Source organism: Varanus komodoensis, unplaced genomic scaffold (assembly GCF_004798865.1).
Source record: "Varanus komodoensis strain SLA01 unplaced genomic scaffold, ASM479886v1 scaffold29_1, whole genome shotgun sequence".
Taxonomy (NCBI): domain Eukaryota; kingdom Metazoa; phylum Chordata; class Lepidosauria; order Squamata; family Varanidae; genus Varanus; species Varanus komodoensis.
The window spans coordinates 1,685,148-1,704,630 of record NW_025335759.1 but is presented as its reverse complement, the minus strand read 5'-3'; the positions used below and the strand labels follow the sequence as shown (position 1 = coordinate 1,704,630).

Below are 19,483 nucleotides of genomic sequence, written 5' to 3'. Positions count from 1 at the left end.
GGAAGATAATTTCATGGATTTGTAGCAAAGTCATTTTTCAGTCCAGCCAGATAATGGGGGTGGGTGGGTGGGTTAGGGTTGTCTTTAAAAATGCATACACACAAACAAACCTAGGTTTTGTCTGAATAAAATTTCAGGATTTAATTCACTAAGCTGTTAGGTATATTCATTGTGGTGGATATGGCTGGGCATTCAAATCCACAACTTAATAGCATATTGGTCTGTGAAACCAAATTTGACCTAACACTAAGATATTTCCATAGATGGAAAAATGCCTTTAAATTACCTATTATTAATCATGATAGGGGGTTCACAACAGTAAAAGGTAGTTTAATATTGATATGAAAACTTCTATGACCAAATTTAGAAATAATTCGTAATTTTAATGCATGTGCTACCATTTAATGGGAAATCCTGTAACATGCTTGATATTCCTACCAAAATGCTAACTTTGTAAAATGCTTCATTTAGATGTAGTCTTTGCACCTTTAAATTCTGGAAGTTCATTCAAGTAGCAAAGTTTAGACTACAGAAACCTAGAAGTCCCAACTGTTGATAGACTTTTTTTTTGGGAAATTCTTCTTTTAAAGATGACAGCATGTTGAAATACATAAGTGGTATCTGTATTCTATTAAGAGAACAAAAGTTTCCCCATAATGCAATATCTATAGTTAAATACAGAGCACAATCTAAATAAACAATTATAGTTTTAGGTAGCTTTATTCCTTTTAAGTGCAACTTTTAACAAATAACTAATTATCACAGTGTAGTCCAAAATATATTTTCTTCATCTGTGTCTTGACCATGGTCATTCAAACATTTCAGGGGTAAGGAACCCCTGTTGTAGAACATTTTCAAGCATTTTCTTCAATGTGGGGGAGGAATCATGAAATGGGATTCAAGATTTGATCACTCATTTATAGCAGTTACTTCAGTGTCTCTATTGATACGAAGGTGATTTTGAAACAAACCAATGCCAGAGTTTTGGTACTTCATAAACATTTGTCAAAAGATTTCTACAAATTCTCAATTATGTAGATCTTCTGCAATGCAAGTTATTTTATATGTCAAAGTTAACCAGATTTCTGAGAACCATTCTCACTTGTGAAGAAAATTGTCAAACATTTTGAGAGGTGTAGTTATTGTTCTAGGTGTACAGTTCCATCAATAGGGTTTCTTTTTTCCTAGCAAAAGATACTAATTTAAATAGCTAAAATGTTTTACAGCATTTTTCTTTAGAACTTCTGTTAAAATCCAAAAGGATTGGAAGATCCTAAGCTTAATAATCAGTTGTATGAATGATTGCCTCATTTATCAAAGCCTGATTATATTTTCACCCTGTCTGCATTTGTATGCCATTATTTGAACTCATTTGCATTTTAAACATTAAAAACATGCTTGTAATAAGGCTATTATGAGCAAAGTGAAGAAATCTATGAAAATATTTTGATAACAGTACAAAAGAGTTATTAGGGCCTAATAATTGGAGAACTTATGCAAGCAAATCTTGGAACTTCATTACGGCTTTTTTGCCTGGCCGAGCATGATTTGGGTTCTTGCAATTCTTAACAAATGAGCCAGATTTTTTAAACCTTGCACATAATCCTTTGATTTAAATTTGGACTATTCTCATGAATAGTATTCATGAGAGTGTTAAAACTAGACTTTCTGCCACTGAAATGAACAGCTAGCTGGTAACATTCTAAGGCAAGATCTCTGGGCTGCATTTTCCCATTTCTTTGAAAATGGGAGCTTCTGTTAACTTAGGGCTAGTATTGAGCTGCTTTGGATAGCAAATTTGATGTGTAATCCTGCTAAATATAGACTGGCTCACTAAGGTGCACCATTATTTTTTGCAACTGTTGGAATAGAAGAACCTCAGTAGAAAGAGGCTGTTAATGCCTCTAATCTTCATTCCACAATGAAGGTTTATCTGATAAGTATCTATGTATCTGCTAGAAAATGGCAAATTGCTGTGGCTGACTTAATTTTCTTCTGGAAAAATATTTTAATGCCTTGCAAGGAGGTTACCAGAAGCTCTGAATGACAGTTCAGAATGTATTGCACTACATTTTCTGATGATATCCAGAAACTGCAAGTGTAACTTCTGTTTTAACTCCTTCCTTTTATTACCTGACTATCAGGGAAGCGTGGTTGAGGCTGCCCTGACCTGACATTTCATGATGTCGACTTGCTAGGTGGGGTTCGCAGGGGACAGTAACCATTGGAGTTATCGGTAAGATAAAACTTTCTTTCTAATTTTTCTGAAATAAGATGAAAGGGCTATCTTCTGGGTGGTGGGAAGGATTATACTACTTGCCCTTTCTCCTCTCTTCACCAATATTAATTGTCTGGGGTTTCTCATTCAAAAGCCCAACATTCTAATGGATGCATCTGTATATGAGAGGTGAGTATGAATGCGATCCTGCAGGTGACAGCAAGTGCCGAGATTTGAATTGTATCTAAGCGATATGGGGTAAAGATTCTTCAAAGGCTCTTATGCCCTATTGATAAAGAACCTTTGTAAGACCACAGCTGCAATGGCACATACGGAATTGGGTTCAAAATTGCATTCCACTCATGGTTTTACACTGCTGTGAAAGCTGAAACTAAATTCAAAGATAAATTTACCTGTGCAAACTTTTACACAGAAGCATGTAAACGGCTTTGAGGACCTACCTGCTATGGTACTACATGAACTCTTGCCACACTAGTAGCCGTTTTGATTCTGTCCATGGTTCTTTTGATCCAATTTTATAGTTTAGATCCACAACATAGTTACTTGTAACTATGAGAGTTTTTGATTTTAACAGTTGGCCCTCATTCAGTATGGCAACCAAATATTTAAAAACAATAAGCACTTCCTGTGGCACTTTTAAGACTAAAAAATGCACATTCTGACCTAAAGTTTCATGGACTGTGGTTCACTTCATCAGGTGCATGGAATATTATGGAGAGTTTCAGGTTTACATAAATACCCCTATCATATGTACCATATATACACTTGAAACTCTCCATAATACACCGATGTGTCTGATGGACTAGACAGTGTCCACAGAAGCTTATGCCAAAATAAATTTCTTAGCCCTGAACGTATCATAAACCTCTTTTGTTGTTTTAGCTTCAGCATGCCACAGCTAACCCTCTGGGCATATTTGTAAAGGTGACCTATTCTTTGTTTTTCCTTTTTACTACTTAAGATATATGAAAAATAGACCGCTGCTGCAGTTAAAATAGATAAAAATGCACAACCAAGTTCTAGAAACCTGATACTTCAATGCAACTAAGCATAACACTGCTTCCAAGTCAGCAGTACTTTCTTTTTGGTCAATGGACCTTGAGTCTCTAATCAGTATGTGCATGATTTAGAACATGACTCCATGTACCATAAAATTAAAGCCTGCCCCTTTACTACCTTCGGTTATTTTAGTGAGCTTTACCCATTTCAACCTTGTGGCAATACTGGAATATCTGGGTGGCTGCTCTTGCTGTTGCTAAAGAATCTAAAATAAAGCCTTTCATACAAGATGTTATGCGAATGTGATGCAAGTGTGCTTGAGACTTTGACTTTTTGCCACCTTTTCTATTACTGTTTTGGCAACATCAAAAAAAAATCCTTCTGTGAATTCCTTTATATGGGACTAGAACTAGGAAACCAGTTTTTGAAATAAGGGATTTCCAAAGCAGTTTGTGATATGGAAGCTGACACTTTCATTTTTCAAAATAAAATTCCACTGGTTCAGCACTGCCCCTTACTCCTTAAGTGTGGTTTGATGAATTGTACTCTGATTCCCTGTGTAGCAAGGGGGATATTCTTTCTTAGTTCCAGGGAACATAGTGTATTTAGTATCTCCATATTTGGCTCAAAAACTAATAATTTGGGTTATCAAAAGAGTTGTCTTATCACCAGCCTTTCACGAAAATTTCACCCTGTAACAATGCCTTAGTTAAATTCAGAATGCTACTTACTGGAAGATTTCTATTAAGTGTTGTTCTTCAGGACTAAGAAAATTATTTCCAGTTTCTAGCAAGCAGTATCAAGTCTCTAGCCCTTTTCTGCAACAATATTTTGTGGGGTGGTCCCTAGTTCTTGGGCATTAGAATGTTTTAAGGGGCTCAGACATCAGTATTAAAGCTCAAGTGGGATGAATGGGATTCCTTATACATGGTTATGTGTATTCATTTGATTTATTTAAAAGAAGCAAAGGTATTTTGCTTTGTATTTTTAATCTGTTTTTAATATCTGCTTGAATTGAGTAATAAATTGGTACAGTGGCAACAGATAAGCATATTTCTAAATGAATATGCAATAACTTGCTGGTCTAAAGGGAATCTTGGTTAAACTGTTTGGTAGGAGGGGTTGGGCATCCTGTTTTTTCTCCTGTTCTTATTTTCCAATTTCAGGCAAATGATTTAAAAGGACTATTGTAGCATGGAAAGAGTGGCTAACTTTTCAGCTGCTATCTCAAGTTGCATCCAAGAAGGCTGAGTGCTGCAAAGAGAAAGTTGTAACACAGTTCAGAGTGATGCTGTTTCCTAACCATTGCTGACTCTCGATGCAGCTTCTGCTTACCAAGAGCCTTACCCAGCCTGAGTCTGGTTGAACATTAAAAACAGAAGCAACCTCAGTATCAGTGACTTCTTCTTAAGAGTCCTAAAACCTGAAGCTTATCATAGATATTTATACATGGCATCATATCTGACCAACATTTTCATTTTGGCTTGCTTAATAAATCTCTGCAAATGGATTCTCTGAACATGCCAATACATTTTCCATACATCACTTTGGCACAAATGAACACTGCTTTTTTTCTACTAGCAATGCATCTTGTTGATTAGGAGGTTAAGCAAAATGGTTCTTCGGTGTTTCTACTTTGGTTTCCTGGGTTCCCTAATTTGCATTATATTAAATGTATTTTATGTTTGCAATTTCTGAATGCAAAGGAGCTGTTCCTTAAATGCCTACTCATTGGCAGATTTGCTAGGTTCCTCAAGGATTTAAGTGCACTAAATTTTACAGGGGTATGTATAACACCAGTAACTTCCTTTCACTCCTTTGCAGAGAGCCTTAGACAAAAAGAAAGAGAATAGATTCAGTTCTTCTGAAGATAATGGTAATGATGAATATAGCAGAACAAGGGTTTTCTTCTTTAAATTTCATGCTACTTAGGAATCAAGGCAGTAAAATACTTCTACAAATTCTCTTTACTTTTTAAAACTTCTACAAATTCTAGACTAAAAGCCTAGTTCTCAACCCAATCTGCCTTTTTTTCTTTCTTTTTAAAAGTGAAATCCACACTTACAAATAAGTCTCCTTTGAATGAATGGAGAGAGAGGAAGGGATAAGTCTTTCACGATGAATGTGGTGTTAATTCCTGTATTTCCACCCCACTATACCTGGGAATATGAATGTCTAAGAAAAAGGTGTTCTGCTTTTTTACTTATAGGAACCTGTCTTTAACAAAGGAAGTTTGCACAGTAAAAACTTTTCTAGTCCTTGCTTACACTCCAGCGTATTGAGACTTAGATCTTACAGAATGTCAGAAATTTGCATATAAGGAGCAACACAAACTTAGAATGATACTTAGTCTGACTCTTTGTGGGACAATTTAGAAATTGGATAAATCAAGTAAGCAAATGGAAGTATATATCTGTATGCCCCAATGTGGTAACTTGGCTAACATTTTGAAAATTTCAGCTCTAGGGATTTTATTATATTCTATGGCTAGCTTTGGGGGAGCTTTTCTACATCCTTTCCTTGTTTTTCCTTATGTCATTAATTGCTCATATAACTATGCTCTTAGATTTTAGTCAATCAGGTGCGAGTACTGGTAAGAATAGAAATTTCCTCCTTAAGCCTTTCTGAATGTGCTACTTAGAGAAGCTCATACAGGTTAGCAGAGAATGAATGAGGCAATTTCTTTATAGTTTCTGATGGTTATAAGCAGTCTTGTGGACATCTTGGTAATAAAAATAATAAACATCGCATTTATATGTCGTCCTTCCTTTTAAGGAGATCTGGATGTATATGTGCTTTGGTGGGTTTAAAAGCTTCATTAATTTATTTCATTCAGTTGATCCTCTTAACAGCCCTATAAGATAGGTTAGGCTGAGGTCGGTAACAAGTTTATTTATTTTTATTTATTTTTCGATTTATATCCTGCCTTTTTCCTACAAAGGGCTCAAGGCAGCTTACATCTCCTCCTCCATCTTATCCTCACAACAACAACCCTGTGAGGTATGTCGGGCTGAGTCTGTGACTGGCCCAAAGTCACCCAGTTGGCTCCATGGCTGAGCAGGGGCTAGAACCCAGATGGCCTGAGTCCCAGTCCCATGCTCTTAACCACTACACCACCCTGGCTCTCAAGCTTCATAGGGAGATGTAGAATAGACTTACGAAATACTGACAAAATATGTCTCTCAACTCCAAAACTCTTGTTCTTGCTTTGAATAATCATACAGTTAAAGCTTATCTTGATAATCTTGAGTTTATTGCAGGAATTGTAAGTTTTCCAGTGCACATATCACAGAGGTTAACTCTGTCTTTTTTAACTTGGTCAATTTTGTCAGCTACGGCTCAATGGTTAACTAGATAAAGGAGCTAAATGGCATCCTGTGTAACTTGTTTAATTAGGGAGATTTAACAGGTAAAATAAATTAAACATAATTTCAGTCTGCCTTTTCACTTCTCTGTAGAAAAAGCTTCCGTGAGACTTTTTCATATTTGGCTTTCTCAAGTAGGCACAGAGCACAATTCTGGGCATAAAAGGGCCCGACTGTTCCCTGCATTCCCCAGCTAACATGGCCAGCTAGAAATGCTGACAGTTTCCAGACGTTATTCTACATACATTGGAGTCTCTACTGGCACCAAGTGAGCATCACCTGTAACATGCTGCTCCGTCTAGCACTAGCTTTGGCAAAGGTCCAGCCCTAAATATGGGTTCCTCTTGAAGAAGCATTGTTCAAATGAATTTTTCTTTCCAACTTCACTTCTACTTATTTCACCTTTCATAAAACTGTATTCTGGGGCAGGTCATCAGGAGTTTAGCCAGCTTTTAAAAAGACTTAAGATGTATGAGGGAGGGATATGGAATGTTGGCAGGGGTCTGGGTAGGAAGGAAGGGTGGGGTTAGGTTTGGATAAGAGGAGTAGAATAGCCTTGCAAAAGTCACAGCTGTCCAGAAACATAACTGCACAGTGGCTGGATTTAAACATCATACTAACACATGGCTTACTATGACAAAAATTAAATAAACATAGCCTCCTCCTTTCCCACTCCAGTACAGTTACAAGAGGAGTTCTGCAGGTGGTGGTTTGCTTTAAAACAAGCTAACTTCAAACCATGAGCTATAAGATTGACTTGTTTCCACAAACCATAGTTACGTTTAATCACAGTTTAGTATGTGGGAGCAGATGTTTCCAGTTTCCTTATGGCCATGACAGAAGTGTGGGGAGCACAAGACCAGATTTTGGGGGGGGGGGGAGCTAGCCTCATTCCCATCGGTTGGTGTCCTTTTTATGACATGCTAATCCCCCCTGCATACAGGCTATGTAGTGTGGGTTGTTCATGGATCAGCACACAGTGCTCCCTACAGACCATCCGTGTCACCATGGCTTTGCACCATCCAGTTTGGTATCCTAGTGTCCTTCATGGTGGAACCCATCTGCTGCTTCTCACTGCAGTTGCTGCCGTTCTTCATTTGATGCTTCTCTTTCTTCATTTTCAGAGTCTCAAAACTTTGTAGTGGAGGTTATTACTTCCCCACTTCATGGCCCCAGAAAACGTCTGATTTATTTACTTGTCTTTTGAAACTGTGTTCTTAACAGCTGTCTGATATGTATATTTTTGCTGATCACTTTTCTTAAATGTGTCAACTGTCAAAGGAAGCCAGCAAAGTGGAGTAGATAACATTCATGGAAACTGACCCAGTGAGGCTGCACATAGACTAAATTGTACACAGTTGCTGGAGACCAATTGCTGAGTTTTCAGAAAATCACTGAAAGGGGGGAAAACAGGTGTATCGAAAGGATATCTTGCTTTGGGATTGTAATCATGCCCCTTTTATTTGTTGCACTTGGTGCCCTCTGCCTTTGCAACATTTCCTGAGTCTACAGTTATTCCAGAAAGGTGAGATAAAGGTTCCCCTCCTTTTTTGTGGGTCCTTTTTGGATCACTCACCTCTCTTTTGGGGGTTTTTCAATTAACTCAGCAATCCGTCCCTGGCAACTGGGCAGAAATTAGCCTATATGCAGGCTTGCCTTGTCAGTTGCCACCCATATTTGCTACTTCCTTCCCTTTGAAAGCTGAAACGAAGGAGATGTGCAGCTGCTTCACATGGTCTTGCTGAGTCCAAGTGCACTTGTGAAAGACTGATCCCTCCACCCAATTCCGAACACGTGAAATTTTGGGGGGCCAAAATGAAACTTCAAAGAGGGTGGTGAAGCAGTGCTGATCATGCCAAAGTGCTGCTTGAGCACTGAGAGCAGGTTCTCCCTGGCAAAGACAAAAGTGAAATGTAAAGGTTTTGCTGCTCTTGCCAAGTAGCATGCCAGCAGATCACTGCAATTCCTGATGAAATTGTACTCCTGGGTTTTGATAATATGGTAGCATCATGGGTCAATGACTCCCGAGAATATCTTGGGTTGTCAGTTGCTGGAATATATGTCATTGTCAGGAAAGCGGTCTGCTTCAGACAGCAAGACATCCTCCTGTGGCTACTTAATTATAATGAGTTGTATAATCATGCAAAGCAGGTTTTTGGCAGAATTATGTCAGTTGATCTTCTGGACAAGTGTTGCCCATTTTACAGCTTATGTTTCTTTGAAACATTACTTAAATTTTCTAGTATCTCATAAAAAGACCTATCTTTTTCATTCTTGCCCCTGAGCATCTGTGTATTTGATCCATCTTGGCCAGCAATGTTGAATTTTGGTGGTATAAAATGTACATCCAGCTCCTGTTTTCTTTGTTTGTAAGAACACTTTCTAGTAATGATTAGCTTTGTCAATTGAGATGTGTTTATACAGTCAGTTTCAACTGTGGAAGAATTTGCAGAAAACACCATAGTACGTGGTGTCCAGCTGGTTAAAAGAACTGATCCTTTGGCGAGGAAGAGATCAGCAACTCAAAGGAATCCACTGGAATTTAAAGGTAAACAATTTAAAGGTGATCGAGTTAGATTAATTGGGGAGAGGGGCTGTGTATAGAAAAGCTGTTTTTTCCTGCTTTGAACTATTTGACTGGGCTATACATGGGAACAAATATGCTGTTAAGTCTCCCCTATTTCTGTTAACTTCAGTTGGCTTCCCCTAAAATTATCAAATAGAGGGTATTTCTCTGTGTGAGAAGACTTTCTCAGTGGTTACCCCTAAACTATGGAATGGCCTACTGGGAGAGAGATGTCAGATACTCCAAATTGCTACCTTTAAGAGGGAGCTAGAGAAGTATCTCTTGGGACTGGCATTTCCAGATTAGTTTTTATTTAATCTGTTTTATTTGAAATTTTACCTGTTTTTGGTTTTCGTCTCTTGTAAATGACCCAAAGCCTATGGGAATGGAGAACTATATACACATATAAATAAATAAAAATATTTTTAGAGAAGTCTTTGCAGTGTTTTAGTACTTTGAGTACAGCAGTCTGGAGAAGAGCACATAAAATGGCCCGATAGAGAATCAGAATATTGGATCATTCAGTTCAGTGTTGCCTATTTCAACCTTCATTGGCCTGATGCCTTCAGATGTTTTGGGCATCAGCCTCAAACTGCATGGGCAACAGTCAGGAATGTTGGGAATTGTAATTAAAAAAATCTGGAACGCACCCAGTTGCAAAATGCTGGCCTATTCTGTTTCTTCTTTTCTGGGTACCTAAATTGTTTTAACTGGAGATGGAATGTGGGGCCCTTAATGCAGGGATGGGCCATCTTCAGGCATCTGAGATCAGCTTAGGGTTCTTACTAGAACCTGAAGGCCCACTAGGTGGAGTCGGGTACAAAATAGCTACCTCTGCATATATGGCTCAGACCGGGGATTTGTCTTCTGCCTTAGAATTGAACTTGTAGCCCTTTCACCAACAGAACCTGTGTTTAGTCATGCCCTTCCTCCAGCTTTGTTTATTTCAGCACCCCAGTAGCAAGTCTTGGCAGGCTTTTGGTTGCTGCTTTCAAAGAACTGAGAATTAGAAATCTTTTCAGATCTACCTCAAGTCATCCAAAGACCGATCTCTAGATTCTGATCTACCATCTGCCCACTCCTTCTTAAATGTACACAAATGGTATGCTTTTTGCCAGCCACTGCAATGTACACTTAGGTCTTCCCCAGACGTGTTTTTATATTTTTTCTTAATTCAGAACAGATGGATTCTCAGTAAATTGTGCTTCTTGAACTAATCACTATGAAAATTGTATTTCCTTGCAGAAATTTCAGTTTCACTCCCTGGCACCTTTAGCTAAAAAGATTTCAGTTGAGCTGGGAAAGCCATGTCCGTCCCACTTGCTGCAATTGGAGAATACATGGTACTGGACTGGGTGGGCAATTGGTCTGAAACAGGGAAGAGTAGTGCCGTATGCTTTCCTTTTGTTCAAGAGTCAGTCTGTAGTTTGTGGGCATTTTATGGATAATGGCCAGTAAGTAACAAGTATTGCTTCATGTTTCTCCACTAGGTACGTTTCCCCAAATATGCACCATCTGGAAGGACTACATTTACAACAGGATTGGTTTGTGCTGGTTGCACTAAAACTGGCTGCAGTCCAAAGAATTGCTTACGCTCTTGTAAGGGCTTTGCAATGTTCCAATGGAATACTTGACTCTTTTATTTGAGTATCTGACCTCCCATTCCATATTACTAGCTGCTTCGGAAAATACCTGCAGCAAATTTGAAAAGCAGTCTGCCATGAAGCATAATTTATTTGAGGAAAATAAAATTAGTAGCCTTTTCAGGCAACTAATAAAATACTATTCATGGATTGGCTCTTGGTCAAAGTCTTATACTATTTTCCTTTAATAGTAGTTATGAAAAACAGTTACAGAACCATTAAAATATGTACAGAGCCGCAGTACGTTACATGTAAAATGGCTTGTGTTCAGCACTTGGTTACATAAAGTATCAAAAAGGAGAAGATAAATATATTATGAACTAAAATAAGAGGACCCCCTCCACTTACTAGGAATAGTGGTGTAGCCATACTTACTTCTCGTTGATTTGTGTTTGCACCGCTGATATTCTTCATGTGAAAGAATCCTCTCAGGTTTTCCCACTGCCTAATCTAGACCAACTTTCTAGAATGTCAATCATTCTGGAAATAGTCCCTCTGCTCTGCTAATGGAAGAGACATGTCCTTTAACACTGGTATACATATTCTGCCTCTAAGCATTCCTTAGGAATAGACTGTTATTCATAGAAGGGCATGTGAATAGAAAAAATATTTTTTCCATTTTATTTCAGGGTTTTGTGCCATACAGTCTTGCCTCTCCTCTCATTTTAAGGGGAAAATGGAGTGAGCATTTGAGGAAAGGAATTACATGCAGGCAAGAAATGAACAAACATAGCACTAGGGCTAGAAGGAAGAAAGTAAACAAAGGTATCCAGGTGTACATCTTTAGAAGCAAACTTTTAATTAATATAAGCAATTTAAATGAAGAGGTTTGTGCATTTCTCTGTGGAAGTATTCTATGTTAAACAGGTTGCAAAGAATTGCAAAGGTGTGTCTCTCTTTCTCTTCCCCAACAAAATTGGTGTATGCACTATAAGCCTCACTTTGCAGTAGTGTATATTTCAGTTATTCTTCTTTAAAAAAGTATATCATAGAATTAAGAACTACATTTAGCAGTACAATTTTACATATATCAACTCAGAAATAAGTCCCTTTGAAATCAGTGGGACTTACTTCCTATTTAGTGGGTATGGAATTACAGCCTAATACAATATAAGGAAAGGCTAAATAGTTTTCTAGAAAAAAGATGACTTAGGAAAGACCCAGTAAAATTTTAATTTTCTACAAGTTCTGTCCATTTACGAATGATATTAAAGAGAAGCTTTCATCACTAGAACTCATTCCAGAATTCATTACTAGAATTTTAATGGCCTCATTTGCCACAGTATGCAAATCCTGGCCTACTGTCAGCTAGAGCCTATTTGCTCCTTTCTGGCCTCTCCCAGAAATACAAAATTGCGACATTTAAACCTGGAATTGGGGTTTATTACCCTCTTCATGAGCCAGGATTTGGAAGGCAAGAATGCACTTTGATTTAACATTTTGACTTGTAAAGGGTACAGCAAGCCAGGATCAAAGTTTTGAATGTAAACTTAGGAGTTCAGATTGGTTTTGCTGCTTGTGCTCACCAGAGGAGCAGAGCAGGTGCAAACTGTTTGAATTGCATGCACTGTATTCTCAAGTACGCCAGAATCTGCTAACCTTTAGCAGTCTTTGCACTTTGCAGGCATTAAAATTGACTAGCAGTAGAATTAGACTGGGACGAGCCTGAATTACAGGGTATATTACCACAGGCTTTAAAATGGGCTAAACACGTTCCTGTAGGATCAGTGGCTCTTCAACTAACGTAAGTGTACAGAGGTGTGTGCCTGTAAGTTCCTCATGTTTGATACTGGAACATAAGACATTATTTTATAGGATGTGAGAAGAGGAATTTTGTGGGTCCCTAGACCTTTTTAAACTTCTTTTTCTTTGTAGCACTTATAATACTGATGTGTACAGTGTCTGTTTTTTTTTTTAAATCACTCTTGCCTGTGGCCTGGTGAAACAACCATGAGCAACCTACAGTTCTTGGTTCACATGTACCAACCATTCATGGCTTAAATGATCCAGAATTTACAAACTAACAATAAACCATAAGTTCTGTTCAAAGATTGTTCATGGTTAACAATTCATAATTTACAGGTCTCCCAACCTACATATGAACCAGTTCATTGGCACCCTGTAAAGGTAGGCAGAATGAAAAAAAAAAAGCAAGCACAATTATGTTTATTCATAGGAAATGCATGGGCATGTTACATGTTTGTGAAATTGGGCATGTTACATGTTTGATTCCTCTTCACCCAAATAATATTAGAACAAGGACATGTCCAATGAAACTGACACAATATTCAGGGCAGATAAAATAAATTACATCTTCACAAAGGGCCTAAATGGGACTTCCATATTCAAAGGTAACATGCTATGGAATACCAGTTGTAGAAAGAGCAAGAACTGCAGAAAAACATTTCCACCATTATCCTACCTGTGGACCTATTCAAGAAGCATTTGGTTGTCTACACTGAGAAAACAGGATGCTGGAATAAATGGACTTCTGGTCTGTTCCAGCAGTGCTCTTGGTACGTTATTACTATTCCTAGCCGTCATAGATCCCTTCTCTCCACTGATTATTTCAAAACTAGGTTTGTGATAGCATTTGAACCAGAACTTTGCACTGAATGGCAAGCTTAATGATAATGGGAAATCAGTGGTCCCATGCAACAGTCCTCGTTATTGTCCAGCTAAGAACTTGATTGGAAACTAACCATGAGCCCCATAGTCACAAACTTCAAAGTATTGTTTAAAAATAAATTTAGGAACATTCATGTTGTGGTAATGGTTAGGACAATGTACAGTTTTTTTAGAAGTGGGCTTTAAAGCCACATTCACTGACTGCTATAGCATCCATGCAGGACAATCTCAACTCTTGGGGGCAAAACCTAAATTATGAAGGGTTCACCCTTTCTTCATTTGCTGTGATAATGATGAGTCTACTAGTCACATGTTGAAAAACTGGGCACAACCTGGAACATTCTTAAATTTTTTTAAACAAAAGCTGCATTAGAGCAATACTTCTAACAATGCTGGGAAATCTTACAGAGAGAAATTAACAATCCCGCCTCCGCCCCGACAGCTGCCCTGCGGGGCTTCTGTGTTTCCAGAAATTTTGCATCTTTAGTTCTCTTCCTGTTAGAAATCATCTTAGTGCAGTAAAGGCCAGGTAGCAATACATGAATATCCTGTCTTAAACATGCTGCTCATCATTTTCCAGAATTGGTCATTTTTTTCAGTAAGACCCCCTCCCCCCCCAAAAAAAGAAAGGCCATGACAAGGGTAGGGATGGAGGAAAAACTTTTCCCTTTTTTTCCTGATCCTTCACGTGAGTGGGAAATTCAGAAAAAACTCTCAGTTTGTTTTTTTCCAGTCCCTCATGCTAAAAGCAGAAGTTTACACTGACATAGCTGAATGGTGGCTGATGCGGCTCCCCCCTCTTCGGCATTGGTCAGCACTTGGGGATATGAGAGTACATTGCAAAGCTATGCTGGTGGGAAGGAATTTTCAAATAAAGGTAAAAGGTTCTGACTTTACACATGTACCAAAAATTAAAAATTCTTCTCACTTGAACAATAATAGAAATGTTTTAAAAATCAGAAAACAAATTCCAACTTTTGTCAGCAGTTAACATGCAATGAAAGAGAGGCCCACAAGGTGCTACTCATGTAAATGTCTTGCAGATATGGACAAGTCCCAGACCAACATTTGCAGGTAAGGAAAATGTGTACGCTTTTTCAGCACTTTCATGAATTTGTCTTACATCTTGCTTTGGTGTGGATTTGTATGGTATACAGATGTTCAGCATTATATTTGCATTTAAGTGGGATGAAAGTATTAGAGTGGAATAGGCAGGAATCCAGTGACAGCCAGTGTGTTCCAGGATTGCCACTTCTCTTTTGTACTAGGTAAAAACCTGGCCTCTGTATAAAATGATGATAGTTCTGCCTTATGCTGTCTGATCATTTATGCCAGAGCAATATATTAAGAGGCGTTTCAAGGGAGAACGACTCTTTTGTAATCTGTTATTAGGGCTGTGTGCATATTGGGAATGCTATCCATAATACTGAAAAGTGTATAATCGTGGGTGTGTAATTCAATTATCTGAATTCAATTACCTGAAAAGCTCTTGAGTGTTAAAAAAGAAAGTTTCCAGCCCTTATGACAGTTTCTTCAAATTGTTGCTGTTCCTATGACTTGGACTACCACTTCCATGCTCCCCAGCTAGCATGCTGTAGTTCAACAGGACTAGAAGTTACCTAGGGAGGGCTGCCTTGTGACAGCAAAGAGATACTTAAGAGTGCACAAGCAATACCAGGTAAAATTTCAAAAGAGTTTGCTGGATGAAAGTTCTAATGCCCAAGGTGTGAGATTTTGTGCCCTCTCTAGCTTTTCGCCTTGTAGTTAGAAAAATAAACTATTCTTGTTTGCCTAACATATGGCCTAGAATTTAGGTTAAGGTGCAATTTTAATTTTTAAAGAAAGAGAATATGTGTAAGTCTTTTTACTATACTTGATGCTTTTTGGGAGATGCTTGATCATTAGTGCAAAGTGCTCCATTTTTGTAAAAAAAAAATTAACATCTGGGCCTTGTTCAAGGTGTTGCTTACATAATTGCTTTGGCAGAGGGGTTTAAGTGCATGCTTAATGTTTAGTGGATAATACAGCCTCACAATCCACAGTGCTGTCTAGCTTGTTTTAAAGGGGTCAATCATGCTTTATTTCATTTGTCTGGTGCTATGTATTGATGGAGAATGGAACAATCAATGAAGTGATCCACAGCTTGCTGTTGAAACAAATCTAGTATAAATTTTGTCTAGTAATTGAAGGTAATTATCTTCCTTCCTTCCTTCAGTTGTTCTTTGACTGTGCCCACCTATCTCTTCCAAAAAAATGTTTTAAAACGTGTCAGTGCTCAGGCTTGCTTGTTTGAAATCTGTACCACCTAAGCTCTTGTTAGCTTTGATACCTGTACAGAACAAAGTAGGACTTACAAACTCTTTTGCAAAGTGGAAGGACACAATAGAAAATTCCAGGGTTTCTTAATAGCTATATATGTAATCTGTATAGAGAAAATGGGTAGTTTATATTAGCTTTCCCTAAGCTTGTGCTTTCCAGACACGTTTTGATGGCAACATCCAGAATTCCCAATCAGTGACCCTACTGGATGGGAATTCTGGGAGTTGTGATCTAAATATCTCTGAAGGCACCAGGTTGAGGAAGGCTGGTTTATATGACGTGGAAAAAGACAGAGTGCCCCATCCCCACCTATGGTAGCTCAAACAGCATCTAGGATTGTGGAAAGCTTCCTTAGCCTGAGGCAGGTCCTTCTTCCACCTGGCCCAGTAGTGTCATCATGGTCTCAGGAAGGAGTTCTTCTGGCCCTGCATGAAGATTCCAGGAACTCAGCCCAACCTCTTCTGCCTTCAAAGCAGATGCTCTACCCCTGAGCCGTGGGTCATCCCTTAAGTGTGTTAGGTAGCATTTTGTTCGCTATACACAGTGGATCTACCTGGAAAGTGAGCCTAGCCAGTATGGTAAAGCTTTCCTAAGCACCTGAAGGTGCTTATACGGAGCAAAGACAATTTCACTTAGGCTTAGAGTAACATGGTGCCAATCTTGCTTTCTACCTGTGATGTGTCTGTTTTTCCTCCTCTCAAATGAACACACCAAATTTTCAGAAAATGAAAGATCTCATTGCAGAGTGTTATTTAATGGTATTGAACCTGACCTTTCCCCACAAAAGCTAATTTTGCTACACTGCTTTATATCCACTGCATTTAGAAGGTTGCACTGCTAATTTTGGGAAATAGTATTTATACTTGAAGTTCACCCATTCTGGGCCTGGGTTAAAGATAACTTATGTTTTGGGATTTCCCTTTGTTATCTGTCAAGTCAGAATCAGTGTACTTTATTTAGCCTTCCTAACCTGTATGGAAAATAATTAAATTGATGGTTGAAGAGTAAAAAGCAAAAGGTATGATGTCTTTGTGTGCTTTAAGCTTTATAAAAGATAAGTGGCATTGAAATTCTTATCTTTGTATTGTTGATGAAGATCAGGTTTGTTTCTGTAATGCCAATGTCTTGCTTATGCTGTGAAACCCTGACATTTCAGAAGTGTCATGTGAGGAAACCAGAAAGGCCCCTCTGGGGATACTGTGTGGCACACTCCTTCTGGTGGCTCTGTGATCATGGCAAGACCAGCTTGATGACATCACCTAGACCTGGAAAGACAAACGGGGGTAAGTTAGCCTGCTTGGTTGAGTACTTGAAGGGTGTCCTCTTCCATCCCACCGTAGCACCATAAGGGTTGACACGACCCAGGGCCAAGGAAAAGTCCATACACAATCCAGATTCCTGGCTATAAGGAGGAAAGGAGTGTCAGGGGAGGCATCACAGAGCATGTGCTGAGGCTCCCGCAGTGGATCCACTACCAGCTTTCAGTGCTTCCTGACCATGTTGAGACATCCTGCTATTGCAGCAGCTACCTGCCTTCTTCAAGTAGGCAGGTGGGTAATGGCAGGAAAAGCCTTTGCTCCCCTTGTCCTCCTTAAGTGCTGAGGTTGACTGGGCCCAGATGGACAGTAGCAATCTGAGAAGCGGGGCTCCTTGGAGAGTGGGAGCTGGCACATTTTGTCCAAGTGTCCCCCAGAACCTGGCGTTGACAGTGTCTAAGGACTAGCGTTAACCGTTCCTGCACTGGGCAATGTCTAGCCAAGCGTGACATGGGGTATTTGCTTCTTGCCTGTCTCCACGTGTACGTGTACACATTGCACAGCTGCAGTTGTGTGCACCGTATCATTCAGTCATAGCCAAGTATGGCTAGAGTGATGAATGGAACCCTAGGGATTCAGTTGAATCCCACCTAGACAAGGTGCCCCTGGTGGCCTTAGGCCACTCCAACCTCTCAGTCTGTTTCTTATGAGAATAATAGTAGCTACGAGATAATGGTGGAGGCAATTAAATCTGCAGGGCATCTTGTATATGTTTGAATTTCCATTGAAAATACAAACAAAACATTTGACCCTTTCCCCATATGTAGAAAGGTAATGCAGGTAAGAAGGATTCTTCTGACTCCCCAGGCAAGTAGTTTTTGGATGTGGGCAGCACTGAAAGCTGTTCTATCCATCCATATGCTTAAGTGGCATGTTTCTCACTGTTCTTCTTCTAAATGTGCAGATCACCCCTAGAAAAAGTGAGGTACGTGCCTTACAGTAGTTAAAGGTGAAAGCTTTGAATCCCCAGCCTCTTAGGTGTATGTGCACTTCTGATGTTACCATCAGGTGGAAGGACAGAATGTGTCTACATTCAGTGGCCCTAGCATCACATGAACTGGAGAAAAGGTCTAAAATGAGGGTGGGGCTGCTTTATACACACACAAATCTGGAACCTCAATTGTGCAGAGTTGTGAATTATGCAAGAGCATCCATGCCTATGGAGTTCGGCTTTTCTTTCTGGGTCTTCCTTCAGAACAAGGGTAGGAATGAGCACTCCCGCAGCAATGGGCACTGTCAGGCATAGACTGAAGAGAAACCAGAATATAGCGTTAACTGCCTTTGGGTCTCAACTTTTTTGTGTGCTGTTTTTGTTTCATTTTGGGCATCTGTGAGGTGTCTATGTACAAGAATTGGTGATGCAAAAAGGATCTAGATTGTGACTGTTCATCTTGAAAGACAGAACGTGTTCCAGTGGAATTGTTGTTAATTCATTCCACACTGTATGTTTACCAAATTACCAGGTGGGTATAGTAAATACAGCAAAGACATAAGAATTCATTGGAAAATCTAAATGCCCTTGATTTTGTTCGCTTGCTCTGCCTTGTAAATGGTTGATTTCCCTTTTAATAAACACTTGTGCAAAGTGAGTGTGCTGTGGTCTTTTCCAAGAGTCTGTCTGTTTCTGGCCAGGGAGCAGGTGGAAAATACACAGTGCAGCTCTGCTGCTGAAACTCAGCCGGTGTGTCGCAGGGAAGTACCTGGATGAGAGGCTGCCTAGAAACTGTACATCAAGCGGCCCATTCTTTGGAAGAAGAATGGGATAGAAGTGAGATTGGCAGCACTGTTACTCACATTCCCTTGTGAACCAAAGGGAGTGCAGGAGATTCCTGTTGCATTCTCTGGGTTGGTGATTTATGAAGGGCCAGCTGCTTTTAGACGTCGTGCTCTGACGGGGTGCGGCGGAGTGTTCTGCGGTAGCTGGCTTCGGAAGGCCACACCAAGGCTGCATTTGTGTGGTCAGGATTTTGCAGTCTTTAACATGTATTCCGTATTGTATCAGTGGATTAACAGTGTACGTGCCAAATGCCGGAAGGTACAGGAGCTTCTAAACAGTTACATACAGTAGCAGCTGGACTCAAACACGATGCAAAGCAGTCCCTGTGAGTTTATTCCAAAAGATGCTCATTTCAACGGGAAAACAAAGTCTTGTGTTACCTTAGAAGGTTGACAAGTTTGTTGCAAGTCAGATGTATGAAGTGTTGCCTTGGGTTGCACTTACCAGAACACTCTGAATAGAGACATGTTGGATTAATGGCACATATCACTAACAATGCTTTGCACCACTATTTTGCCACAAGTGTTTCTCAGTATGATACTATCTTCATTGTGCAACATGTTCCTTCACCTCCTTAATATTAAAAAAAATCAAAAATTGCCTTTTAATTGTAAAGGAATATTGGATTGGG

The 19,483-nt window shown here is 39.3% G+C and overlaps 2 long non-coding RNA genes across 2 annotated transcripts; both read left to right on the top strand.

Annotated features, from left to right (window-relative positions):
* Positions 1-110: 110 nt before the first annotated feature.
* On the top strand, positions 111-5,988 carry LOC123026007. The gene is made up of 2 exons (XR_006415232.1): positions 111-2,236; positions 4,405-5,988. It is a non-coding gene; the product is annotated as an uncharacterized LOC123026007 (long non-coding RNA).
* Positions 5,989-6,295: 307 nt separating this feature from the next.
* LOC123025915 lies at positions 6,296-18,664 on the top strand. The gene is made up of 2 exons (XR_006415213.1): positions 6,296-9,151; positions 10,660-18,664. It is a non-coding gene; the product is annotated as an uncharacterized LOC123025915 (long non-coding RNA).
* Positions 18,665-19,483: the final 819 nt, after the last annotated feature.